The 13018-nt window shown below is 36.4% G+C and overlaps 1 pseudogene; it reads right to left on the bottom strand.

The window, feature by feature from the left end:
* Window positions 1-940: 940 nt before the first annotated feature.
* The window catches only part of LOC106992584 (ATP synthase peripheral stalk subunit b, mitochondrial pseudogene), a 139831-nt pseudogene continuing 127753 nt past the window's right edge, over window positions 941-13018 (bottom strand).

Here is a 13018-nt window from a genome sequence, read left to right as displayed (position 1 = left end):
GTGGAGAGAGATTCTGAGCCACTTTCTTCTAATCTCTCTGACTTATCCCGTGACTTATCTGGATGTCTACCTTTGAAATGGCTGCTTTCCCACTATGGATGCATGCTTATCTCTCTTATGTGCTCATGAGTTACAGAGTACACTTGTGTTGTCATCTTTTCTCTGCATCACTGATAAGTTCATGACCTACATTCAATCAGCACTCAAAAAGAATGTTGAATGAATGCTAAATCTTCTTGGCAACTGATCACAAATAAGTATCCAGTATGCAAAGGCGCAAAGCAGAAGGGGAAAAAAATGAGCAAATACATGTTGTTATACTCTTTACAGATATTACCCTATTTCAACATTACAAAGAATTTTCACACGAAATACAGTATGCCTTTCCCCATCAACTGAATTATAAGCTCCTTGAATATGTGGCCCTGTTGATCTTGTTCATCACTGTATCCTTACAACCAACAAGATGCATGGCCCATCAGAGGCACTCAATAAATCGTTTTGAATAAATTATTAAATGCAGTCATTGCAATTCCTCTGTAAATCTGTAAATCTGGCCCAAATCTCAATTCTATGTCCAGTCTCATTAATTGTACTTTACTCACAAGACGGAGCCTTACAAGATGGTTGAAACATTCTTTCTACATCCCAAGATTGCTTCCTTTTTTTCCCCAATTGTTACTTTATTACAATATGGTGGAGTTCATTAAAAATTTAAACTATAGCTTGATAATCTTTAATCAGGCAGTTTTTAAAAAGGCAAACTACTTATTTAAAAGTGATCATAAAACAACTCAAAATGCAGAGTAAGAGGATGAGAAACATCTGACTGGCCAATAGATTTAGTTTTCTCAGTATATGAAACTCAAACTTTTCATGTTTAGGAAAAGTAAACTGTAACTACAGGAGACAGCAATACAGAAAGATTTCATCACATAGACTAGTTTCCATTTAGTGGGTCAAGGGTTTTTAGCTGTCTCAATTGGGATAGATAAATGTACAGGACTGCCCATGCTTCAGCCTTCTTTGTGAACAACTTTTGATCAGCAATGCACTTGGCAATTGTCTTCTTTTCCAGCTGTGCTCTGTACCATTTGCTTCGCTACCACATGCTTTTCCACACAGTTTATCATGTGTTCTTGTTCCTTTCAACACATCATAACCTGCACAGAGATATGATTCTTTATCTCCTTATATACTCGATGCAGTCATTCCTGAAGAGTATTCTCCAGTCATAGCAATGTTATTCCTCTTGGCATCAAAAAGGTAATGGCACTTGTGACCCACAGCCTGCTGTGACTTCTCCAAATCAATGGTATCCTGGATTTGTTTGATGGAAGCATCCTTCACCTCTTCTAGTTGGGCAATTTTTTTGCTCATTCAGTTTATCAGCAAATTCTCCAACAGAGGCACCATATTTTTTAATTACAAAGATAAGTAACCCTACCACTGATATGGTAGAGAAGATCTCTGGGGTAATCACATATATTTCTTTGCAAAGAGCATACAACATAAGTCCAGTTCGAAACATATAAGGTCCTGTTATACCAGTTTTAGGATAAAGAAAATGGAAGAATTCCTCAGGGATAAGTCCAAGATGAACTTCTCCTCCATATTCAGGAAGAGGTGGTAGAGGAGCAAGACATGGCTGCCCTGTGTGAAAGCTCCTTGTTGCCTGCAATACCCCTGGACTGGGGAGGGCTGCCTTCTTCAGAGAAAGGGCTGCTGTAGTAGCAGAAGAAAGTACCCCCTGCGACAACACTGAGAGCCCAAGCCAAAGAATCTTTTAGAAGCCCAAGACTACTAAATGCAAAATAGTGATCACCAGAAACTCAGTTAATGTAGAAGAACATCATTCTGTCTCAGCTCGATTTAACTTTGCTTTGACATAGAATCTTTAGGAAAATATCCATTTCAAATGCTACCTTGGACTGTCTGTAGATAGTTCATTGAAGCAGTCTAGGATAAAATTCAAGATCCCATACAATAGAATCTTTTCAAAATATATCATGTTCTGAAACCACCAGCTTTCCTTAGAATACCTTTCATGGGTCATGAAAGAAGAAAAGCAGTTCATAGTCTCATTTCATCTCCTATCATCTCATTAAGTGTAAATTAGACAACAAATTTGCAGCTGTTTCTCGGCTTGAATCCTCTTGTAAGATGTTATTGACACAGAGTTAAGAGTCCAGGAATAGACTAATTTGTTTTACAGTGAAGCATGACCATATACAGATGATCATTTCTAAATTGATTTATTATTTTTTGTAATGATGAAATATTTATCCCGGTCATGGGTTCATTCAGAGACTACTTAAAATTAGAAAAAAATAATTTTAACTTCAATTTCACTATTTAGTTTACTATTGAAACTAATTGATATTACTTCATAGCCTTAGAGATTTTTGTGTAAAATAACAAAAAATAACAAAATCTTTAAAGCATTATTTTGTGACAAACATACTACAGTCTTCTTTTTATGAAATCATACTAATAAAACCTTAAGGGGAGTTGACTTGTACAAAATTAATTCAACCAGAAAGGCACTGGTGAAATGTGACATAAATCTCTCGAACTAGAAAAAAATAGAACTTTTGGACTGATTTTAAAAAGACCTATGGGTTGTTCATAAAGCAAACTGAACTGTCCAGAAAATAATCACCAATATCAATAATCATGTAAAAAGAACAATTGGCATTTTTCATATTTATTTTTTTCTCAATACTTTCTTAACTATTTTTATGAATTTTCTGTTCCAGGGGAACTCTAGAGTCAAGTTACATTACAGTCCCTCTGGGGTTTTTATTACAATTATTACATTGAATTTATAGATTCACTCAGGAAAAGATATATTTACCACATGAATCTTCTATACCAGAAACTTGTTATACTTCTGTTTTTCAATATCTTCTCTATCTTCTAGTGTAGGTTTATATTCTTTTGAAAATATGTAATTCCTAGTTATTTTAAAGTTTTGGTACTATAGTGAATGAGCCCTTTCCATAAACACATGGAGACATAAGAAACCAAGTAAATTACACTTGAACTCTACTGTTCTTGGACCTGATTGCCAATATGACTCATCAGGTTAATCACAATCCAGGATTGGTCTTTTGAAGCTTGCTTTTTAACCTGTATGTTGTAAGATGGTGATTCCCAAGAAAATTTCCAAACACTTTCTGATCAAAAACCTGTGCTATCTAACGTTTAGCTTGAAAAAAGCAATTAATAAGACAAAAGAAAATTGTAAAACAGAAAAACGAGAATAATCTGAGATAACTTCACGGCCATCCAATTTCACAGGGCCTATTGCAATGTACCAGCTCTTTCAGTGCCCAGACTAGAGGATAGAACGGAATCTTTATTGCAACAATAGCTGCCAAAAATGTTATGAGCCACATGCAGAGATAGTGACTTTGATATTTCAGCTAAACACCTGTGGACTGCTGAGTTTATCATTGCAAATAATAAATTATAATGATAATCTCAAAAGGATTATTTAAGAGGACAAACATGGCTTTTCATTACAAATAAGGTTTTGGGAATGGGAACAGAATTGTGATTATTGCTAAAAACAAAACAAAACAAAAACTCCTATTTGCTGAGTTTTCATAGAAACAATCCCTTGCTAGACATTTCTTCTCCATATGCCTTATGTCTCCACTTTTTTCTCATCTAGCTTTAAAAGTCACATCTTCTACCTATTGAGTTCACTAAGAGGCCCAGTCATTTCCAACTCTTGTGAGATGAAGCAGACACTTCACAGAGCTCTAAGAATAGTTTGTCCTATTTAAGAAACACCAGATGGAACAGTTAATGCCGTGCCTTGTCTCATCTGTACTGTCAACATGGCACAACTTTTACTTTCTATCAATAGCAGAAAAGTCTTTACCTCCATGCAATAAGAAAGAAAACAAAAAGCTCTTTAAATCCTCATTCTGTAGTAGAGCTGCATCATGCCCTGAACTCCTAGCCCAGGGTTTGTTTCTAAAACAGTAATACCATCAGGACTGGGAATGTTTAAATAAATAAATGTTTGAGCAGGGAGTTGCACAATGATGCTAGGTTTGCATTGATATTTTAACACTGAGTTATCGGTATAAATCTAAAAGAAAGAAAACATGACATATATCAAATCTACTAGAAGTGTCTGATGGCAATAATCAGGTAGGGGAATAGTGAAAATGATCAAGCACTTTCATCGCCCTCCCAGAAACACCAGTTTCTCTTTCTCCTAATTCAATCTTGAATATGTCTTTATCCAACTTACTCCACTATTAAAGGAAGATGTAATCAAAGCTTACCTTTGTCAGAGACATATGTACTGAGGATAGATGTGTTTAAAATATATAAATGACTGTATTAGAGAAAAACCTGTAATAGAACGTATGCCAAAACAAAGTTCGAAATGTGTGTTTCTGATTTGAAGTAATTAAATGACAGAATTGTGAGAAGAAAGTGTTGTGGCTGCATCAACTGAACCTTATAAATATCTATTGAACTCTCTATCCCAAAACAACAAAATATACATTCTTCTCATGGCCACATGGCCCTTACTCTACAATCGATCATATAATCAGAAGTAAAACACCCCTTGGCAAATGCAAAAGAACTGAAATCACAACAAACAGCCTCTTGGTCCACAGAGCGATCAAATTAGAAATCAGTACTAAGGAATTCACTCAAAATCATAAAATTACATGGAAATTGAATAACCTACTCCTGAATGACTTTTGGGTAAATAATAAAATTAAGGCAGAAATCAAGAAGTTCTTGAAAAGCAGCGAGAACAAAGAGACAACATACCAGAATCTCTGGGACATAGCTAATGCAGTGTTAAGGGTGAAATTTATAGCGCTAAATGCCCACATCAAAAAGTTAGAAAAACGTCAAATTTTTCAACCTCTTTTAGTTTTGATGTTTCACCACTAAAAGAACTAGAGAACAAAGAGCAAACAAATCCCAAAGCTAGCAGAAGACAAGAAATAACCAGAATCAGAGTTGAACTGAAGGAGACAGCAACACAAAAACCAATCAAAAGATCAAATAAGCCAGGAGTTTGTTATTTGAAAAAATTAATAAGATAGACCACTAGCTAGACTAATGAATAAAAGAGAGAAGATTCAAATAAACATAATTCGAAATGACAAGAGAGATATTACTACTGACCCTGCAGAAATACAAATAACCATCAGATAATATCATGAACACCTCTATGTACATAAACTAGAAAATCTAGAAGAAATAGATAAATTCCTGGATACAAACACCCTCTCAAGGAAGAACCAGGAAGAAATTGAATCCCTGAACAGAACAATAACAAGTTCTGAAATTGAGGCAGTAGTGAATAGCCTGCCAAATGGAAAAAGCCCAGGACCAAAAAGATTCACAGCCAAATTCTACCAGAAGTATGAGGAAGAACTGGTACCATTCCTACTGAAACTATTCCAAAGAATTGAGGAGGGACTCCTCCCTAACTCATTCTATGAGGCCAGCATCATCCTGATACAAAAACCTTGCAGAGACATACAAAAACAGAAAACTTCAGGCCAATATCCTTGATGAACACTAATGCAAAACTCTTCAACAAAATACTGGCAAACTGAACCCAGTAATGCATCAAAAACCTTATCCACCACAATCAAGTTGGCTTCATCCACAGGATGCAACGTTGGTTCAATATATGCAAATTAATAAATGTGATTCATTGCATAAACAGAACTCAAGACAAAAACCACATGATTTTCTCAATAGATGCAAAAAAGGCTTTCAATAAAATTCAACATCCATTTATGTTAAAAACTCTCAATAAACTAGGTACTGAAGGAACATACCTCAAAACAATAAGAGACATATATGACAAACCCACAACCAACATCATACTGAATGGGCAAAAGCTGGAAGCATTCCCCTTGAAAACTGGCACAAGGATGCCCTCTCTCACCACTCCTATTCAACATAGAATTGGAAGTTCTGGCCACGGCAATCAGGCAAGAGAGAGAGATAAAGGGCATCCAAATGGAAAGACAGGATGCCAAACTGTTTGCAGATAACGTGATCCTATATCTAGAAAACCCCATTCTCAGCCCAAAGCTTCTTAAACTGATTCAGCAAAGTCTCAGGGTACAAAGTCAATGTGGAAAAATCACTAGCATTCTTACATACCAACAATAGTGAAGCCAAGAGTCAAATCAGGAACAAACTTCCATTCACAATTGCCACAAAAAGAAAAAAATACCTAGGAATATAGCTAACTAGGGAGATGTATTAGTACATTTTCATACTGCTATGAAGAAATACCCGAGACTGAGTAATTTACAAAGAAAAAGAGATTTAATGGACTCACAGTTCCACATGGCTGGTGAGGCCTTACAATCATGGCAGAAGGCAAAGGAAAGCAAAGGCACATCTTACGTGGTGGCAGGCAAGACAGCATGTGCAGGAGAACTGCCCTTTATAAAACCATCAGATATCATACGACTTATTCACTATCAGAAGAACAGCATGGGAGAAACCTGCCCCCGTCAGTCACCTCCCACCAGGTCCCTCCTACGATGCATGGGAATTATGGGAGCTACAATTCAAATGAGATTTGGGTGGGGACACAGCCAAACCATATCAGGAGGTAAAAGATCTCTACAGGGAGAACCACAAAATACTGCTTAAAGAAATCAGAGATAACAGAGACCAATGGGAAAACATTCCATGCTCATGGATAGGAAAAATCAGTATCATGAAATGGCCATACTGCTCAAAGCAATGTATAGATTCAAAGCCATTCCTATTAAACTAACATTGATATTCTTCACAGAATTAGAAAAGATTATTTTAAGATTCATAAGGAAACAAAAAAAGTCAGAATAGCCAATATAATCCTAAGCAAAAGAACAAAGCTAGAGGCATCATGCTACCCAATTTCAAATTATACTACAGGGCTACAGTAACCAAAACAGCATGGTACAGGTACAAAAACAGACATAAAAACCAATGAAACAGAATGGAGAAACCAGAAATAAGACCACATACCTACAGCTATCTGATATTTGACAAATCTGACCAAAAAAAAAGCAATGGGGAAAGGACTTCCTACTCAATAAATGCTGCTGGGATAATTGGCTAGCCATATGGAGAAGATTGATACTGGACCCCTTCCTTATACCATATATGAAAATTAACTCAAGATGGATTAAAGACTTAAATGTAAAACCCAAAACTATAAAAACTCTGGAAGACAATCTAGGTAATACTATTCAGGACACAGGCATAGGTAAAGATTTCACGAATAGGATGCCAAAAGCAATTGGAACAAAAGTAAAAAATTGACAAATGGGATCTAATTAAACTAAAGACTTCTGTACAGAAAAATAAACTATCAATAGAAAAAACAACCTATAAAAATGGGAAAATATTTTTGCAAACTATGGCACCCAACAAAGTCTAATATCCAGCATCTATAAGGAACTTAAACAAATTTACAGGAACAAAACAAACAACCTCATTAAAAAGCAGGCAAAGGACATGAACACTTTTCAAAAGGAGATATGCATGTAGCCAAAAATCATATGAAAAAAAGCTCAACGTTACTGTTCATTAGAGAAACGCAAATCAAAACCACAATGAGATACCATCTCATACCAATCTGAATGGCTATTATAAGAAAGTCAACAACAGATGCTAGCAAGGTTATAGAGAAAAATGAACTCTTATATACTGTTGGTAGGAGTGTAAATTAGTTCAACCATTGTGGAAGGAAGCGTGGTGATTCCTCAAAAACCTAAAGGTAGAAATGCCATTTGACTCAGCAATCCCATTACGGGGTATATACCTAAAGGAATATAAATCTTTTTATTATAAAGACACATGCATGTGTATGTTCATTGCAGCTTCATTCACAATAGCAAAGACATGGTATCAACCTAAATGTCCACCAATGATAGACTGGATAAAGAAAATGTGGTACATATACACCATGGAATACTATGCAGCCATAAAAAGGAAGGAGATCATATCCTTTGCAGGAACATGGACGGAGCTGGAAGCCATTATCCTTAGCAAACTAGCACAGGAACAGGAAACCTAATACTACCTGTCCTCACTTATCAGGGAGAACTAAATGAGAACACATGGACACATAGAGGCACACACTTTTGGAGGATAGAGGATGGGAAAAGAGAGAGGATCAGGATACTAATGGGTACTAGGATTATCACCTCAGCAATGAAATAATCTGTACAACAAACACCCATGACACAAGTTAACCTATGTCACAAATATACACATGTACCCTGAACTTAAAAAGAAAGAATTGAACAAAAAAGAAAGTGTGTGGAATAAAGATCTTCCTTAATTAAGATTTCCCAATAGAACCCTAATATTATCAGTTGAGTTCAATATTTTACCTGGCCATCTCCAAGTGCACTACCACTACCACGGCCATATCCCATTTATGATATTTCCCTGGGAAGAAGTTGGTTTCCTTCTTGAGTCATTTGCTAAACCAGCATTTTTAATCAAGAGGATAATGGTCCAATTACAGGGATATCAAAAGTTATTTTAATAAGAAAATAATGGAGAGCTCCATGTTACAGACTTCAGAATACCTAGCAAAGGACAAGATGTCAAATATCAGAGTTCAATACTAGCTCTCCCCAGAAATCAGATTTGACCTCCTGAATAGAAATAAGCTAGACCCGCTCCATTCAGACTGCCAGAGTTGGCCAACATTTTATAGGTGCATTTTAATGGAACTAATGTATCATAAATTTCTTCTTCCATTAAGGCTATCCCTGACATCAAAGGTGTTGAGGAATCAAATAAGTCAAATAATATAGTACATCAGGAATTTCCTTTAAAGTTATTTGAAGAAAAAGAGAACTAATTCAATACAGGTTGGTTTTTCTTCCATAGACATGCTGATTAGAGTGAAGCCAACAAGAGATCATGGATGATACAGAGACAAAGGAGATTTTACTCCATGAATCCTTCATAAATTAGATGAGCAGGCAGGCCCCTGAATCACTGAAAGTTGTCTATAGCCTCAAAGACATTATTTTCAGGCCAAAACAAAAAAACAAAAAAAAAAACAAAAAACAAAAAACAAAACCCTGCCATTCTTAATTTTAAAATAAATTATCCTCTTATTCTAGATGACACTGCTAGAGAGAATGTTTTCTTCAGGTACAATTTAATTATTTTGTTATCTACCAACTCTTTGTGTATGAAAACAAAACATGAGATATACTGTATTAACAGCTAAAATTTAAAGGATATAAGGTAAAGTGCAGGGCATAAAATGTATTTGTCAGGACAGAGTAGGCTATGCTGTGGTAATAAATACACCCTAAAAACTGAGTGGCTTAAAAGAGTAAAGGTTTATTTGTAATACACACTGCAGAAAAATGAGTGTTGAAAGGATCTCCACGGTGACTTTCCTAAATCGTGACCCAGAGTTCTTCTATCTTGAGACACTGACATTTTTTAAATGAGCAAAATCTGCAGTCCCAATAGAAGGAGAAGTGAGAACCAGGACAAGGAATGTTATCTCTTAATTTCTTTGGCCAGGAAGTCACACAAGTGACTTCTGCTCCCATTGCATTGTCCAGAACTCAGTCTGTTGGTAGTGATGCTAAGAAATGCAGTCTTCCTGATGCCCAGAAAAAAAGCAAGCAGACACAAAGCATTGTCTCTGCCACAAGAGGCATGGGCTTTGGAGTCAAATAGATGAGGCGCTGATTTCTGTGGGACTTTGGACAAGTTGCCTAACCTCTTCTAACCTGAGCTCCTTCATCTGCAAAATGAGAACAAAACACCTTGCTGGGCTGATGTGATGATTAAATCAATTATCTGCCTAGATTATCTGGATCAAATTTAATGTTCAACATACACTAACTTATAAATACTATTTAAATAGCGCAGGGTGGTGGCGTTATTTTTTAACTGGTCCTAAGACTAATGAAGATTTCATGTCCAACACCATTAGATCATAAGACTGTCCTGGCCTTTAAAATTACCCTGTATGGATCAGAGCTTGTGTGTGTTCAAGCTTGCTTCCCCATATCAAACTCTTCAAATACAAACATCATCTTTAACTTGCCACAGTCCTGTCTTCTCTGCTTTCTAATGACTGTTTCAGTAACAAAATTTCCGAGGTATTTAAATTGATTGTTAACCTCCTGAGTTTTGATGTTTGCTTTTATATTCCTTTGTTGATGTCTTTTTCTCTTTGTATTTTGAAGCAATTGATTGAAAGCCATTAGAAATAACATTCTGTTGATCAAATACTTTTTCCTTTCTAAAGGTTAATTATATTTTCAGAAACTAGAACCCCCTGAGTGTCTTAATAAGCAATGGAATCTAAGTGATAGCACTTTTATTTTTTCCCTAATTTTGCCTTTCCTCACTAAAGAGCTCAATTTAACACAAGTAAATGAATATACCTTACACACTAAGCATTGGTGGATCCAGATGCAGAAAGTCTTCAGTTCTATCTTCCAAGTCCCTATTTAAAACAACTAAATAAGAGTCTTAGCAAAAAAGAAAGAAAGAAAAAGTGGATGACAGCCGTGGTGTTGTTTTTTTCTCATTATGCCTCTAAGATTTGATTCACACTACAAAGATCCAGGAACACAATCATTCAGGAGGCAAGAGAGACAGCAGCTGCTGCCTAACTGAGAAACTCATATTATTCCTGGAGTGTATGTCCTCCTGCAAGCTTGGACTAACTCAAGATGGATGCTTTCTCTCAGGTACTTTGTTACAAATCACTTCTGGTGGTACCAGAAGTATTCCAAAGAAGCACTCAACACCCACAAAGGAGTAATTTAAAGATGAAATATGAAGCATTCGGACTGTTTCTGGATTATGTCTACTGTATTTCTTAATGAATTTTTAAAAGAAAGTAGCAACTTTTATTAAAGTTCCCCAAAATGTGTGTGTGCATATATCAACCTTAGTCAAGACAAAACTGTTGAAATATCATCTTAGAAAACAGGAATCTATCCACTAGATGTAGTTCTTATACACTTAGTTACTCTGGTTTTGCCATAACTCAGAGACAATTCCGACTCAAGCATGTCCAGGTTCTACAATGGATCTCGGATCCTCTAGTACTTACAGCATTGAGCTCCCAGCTACTGTTACTGCGATCATCCTTCTCCCTTTCACACCCTCAACTAGAAAGAAAACTCCAAAACATTTTGCAGACCAGCTAATGAACGCCCAATGCTCCAGTGTAGTTGAGCCATTATAAGATGACTCAAGGACCCAGTTTTCAACCAAACAAAGGCAATCAAATTGTATCCACATTTTCCTATAAATCCATTGTCTTTAGTTTCCCAAATTTCTAAAACCATCCCATATTTAAATTTTGCGTTATATAAGGTGACTCTGCTGGATCAATGTAACCATTTCTAGGAGTTGGTTCTAATTACTGTAACTGATTTCAAAACTTCTAGGGAAGTGGCAAAAAAAAAGTCTCATGGTTCCTGAACTCCTGAAGAGAATGTGAGGTGACAAATCACCAGAAATCGTCAATACTCCTCGCTACTGTTTGCCTCCTTTATAGCATCCTTATACTCATCCAAACAAGAGAGAAACAAGGTAAAACAGGAATCCTTTAACTTTGCTATGTGTTAGTTGCTAAGAAAGCATGCACCTAAAACCATAAAAACCCTAGAAGAAAACCTAGGTAGTACCATTCAGGACACAGGCATGGGCAAGGACTTCATGTCTAAAACACCAAAAGCAACGGCAACAAAAGCCAAAATTGACAAATGGGATCTAATTAAACTAAAGAGCTTCTGCACAGCAAAAGAATCTGCCATCAGAGTGAACAGGCAACCTACAAAATGGGAGAAAATTTTTGCAATCTACTCATCTGACAAAGGGCTAATATCCAGAACCTATAAAGAACTAATCACATTTACAAGAAAAAAACAACCGCATCAAAAAGTGGGCAAAGGATATGAACAGACACTTGTCAAAAGAAGACATTTATACAGCCAACAGACACATGAAAAAATACTCATCATCACTGGCCATCAGAGAAATGCAAATCAAAACCACAATGAGATACCATCTCACACCAGTTAGAATGGCAATCATTAAAAAATCAGGAAACAATAGGTGCTGGAGAGGATGTGGAGAAAGAGGAACACTTTTACACTCTTGGTGGGACTGTAAACTAGTTCAACCATTGTGGAAAGCAGTGTGGTGATTCCTCAAGGATCCTGAACTAGAAATACCATTTGACCCAGCCATCCCATTACTGGGGATATACCCAAAGGATTATAAATCATGCTGCTATAAAGACACATGCACACGTGTGTTTATCGTGGCACTATTCACAATAGCAAAGACTTGGAATTAACCCAAATGTCCATCAGTGACAGACTGCATTAAGAAAATGTGGCACATATACACCATGGAATACTATGCAGCCATAAGAAAGGATGAGTTCGTGTCCTTTGTAGGGACATGGATGCAGCTGGAAACCATCATTCTCAGCAAACTATCACAAGAACAGAAAACCAAACACCACATGTTTTCACTCATAGGTGGGAATTGAACAATGAGAACACTTCGACACAGGGTGGGGAACATCACACACCGGGTCCTATTGTGGGGAGCCGGGAGGGGTTAGGGATAGCATTAGGAGATATACCTAAAGTAAATGACAAGTTAGTGGGTGCAGCACACCAACATGGCACATGTATACATATGTAACAAACCTGCACGTTGTGCACATGTACCCTAGAACTTAAAGTATAATAAAAAAAAATTTTTTTTTGCTCACTTTTCAGAAACCAAAAGAGAGAGAGAGAAAAAAAAGTTATCAGCAGAGGTACTAAAAATCATAAAAATCTGAAAAACAAAAAAAAAGAAAGCACTTTGAATTTGAATCTTGAACAGATTTTGTGCTGGCTGTCCCTGACCACTTTGAGCACAAAAGTTTCTAGACAATTCTAACCACATTCTCATCATCCTTGTCATTTACCTGTAAATAGGGCTCCAGCAGGAT

This window comes from Macaca mulatta, chromosome 12 (genome assembly GCF_049350105.2).
Source record: "Macaca mulatta isolate MMU2019108-1 chromosome 12, T2T-MMU8v2.0, whole genome shotgun sequence".
Classification (NCBI taxonomy): domain Eukaryota; kingdom Metazoa; phylum Chordata; class Mammalia; order Primates; family Cercopithecidae; genus Macaca; species Macaca mulatta.
The sequence above is the reverse complement of the archived record's forward strand: the minus strand, read 5'-3'. Positions and strand labels throughout refer to the sequence as shown.